The following is a 717-nucleotide window of genomic DNA, read 5'->3' on the forward strand; positions in this document are numbered from 1 at the left end:
TTTCATGGGAAGTCCAGCTTTGTGCCCATAGCCCTCCTGAGTAGCGCAGTGCTAGATAACCTAATAAGCAGGATGACAGCCCTGCCTAATCTCTCCAACACAACCTGAGCAGTGAAAGCACAAAATTAACAAGCAGAAAGAGGAATGAAATCATGAGAAGAAGAGTCTTTTTAATGGAATGGTTTGAGAGTCCTACGTACACAAAGTCTGCAGTAAAAACCACAGTTTTTCAGAAAACTGAAGGAAAAACTGATTTAATTTCTTAGCCTGTAATCCTGTTTCTGTGTAAAGTGGCTACATACTAAATATGTTCTCTTTCTTTGTTTCAGATTGCGCAGAAGCTGAGGCAGGCACTCAGCCGCTTTCCTGTGATGTAGAGAATAACGAGTAGTCAGCAATAAAGAACAACTCCAAAGTGCTTTTCTGGTTTGGGGGCAATGCTAAGAAAAACTTGTTAGCCTTTGCCAGCCAAAAAAATCCCTAACAACAACAAAAATCAGTTGTAGAAAAAAAAATTATTTAAAATTTTTACTTTATCAGCCTAAGGTTCTCTTATCTTGAATGCTCTGCCATTTGTATCATTATTTAATTTTTTTTTAAAAACTAGATAAAGGTATCGGTTACAGTGATTTAAATGATCACGTTGCCATGGACTTCATGCAGACTTGTGTCTATCAGATGTTCTTCCAAAAGCTCTTAACATCAGAGTTACAAATT

General features: G+C 37.2%; 1 long non-coding RNA gene across 1 annotated transcript in view; it reads left to right on the top strand.

Moving 5' to 3' along the window:
- The window catches only part of LOC104489323, a 3,244-nt gene extending 2,860 nt beyond the window's left edge, over window positions 1-384 (top strand). Inside the window, exon 3 of the long non-coding RNA XR_727765.1 lies at window positions 330-384. This is a non-coding gene — a long non-coding RNA (uncharacterized LOC104489323). The remainder of the gene's footprint in view (window positions 1-329) is intronic.
- The last annotated feature ends 333 nt before the right edge of the window (window positions 385-717 follow it).

This window comes from Buceros rhinoceros, unplaced genomic scaffold, assembly GCF_000710305.1.
Source record: "Buceros rhinoceros silvestris isolate BGI_N320 unplaced genomic scaffold, ASM71030v1 scaffold8832, whole genome shotgun sequence".
NCBI classification, from domain to species: domain Eukaryota; kingdom Metazoa; phylum Chordata; class Aves; order Bucerotiformes; family Bucerotidae; genus Buceros; species Buceros rhinoceros.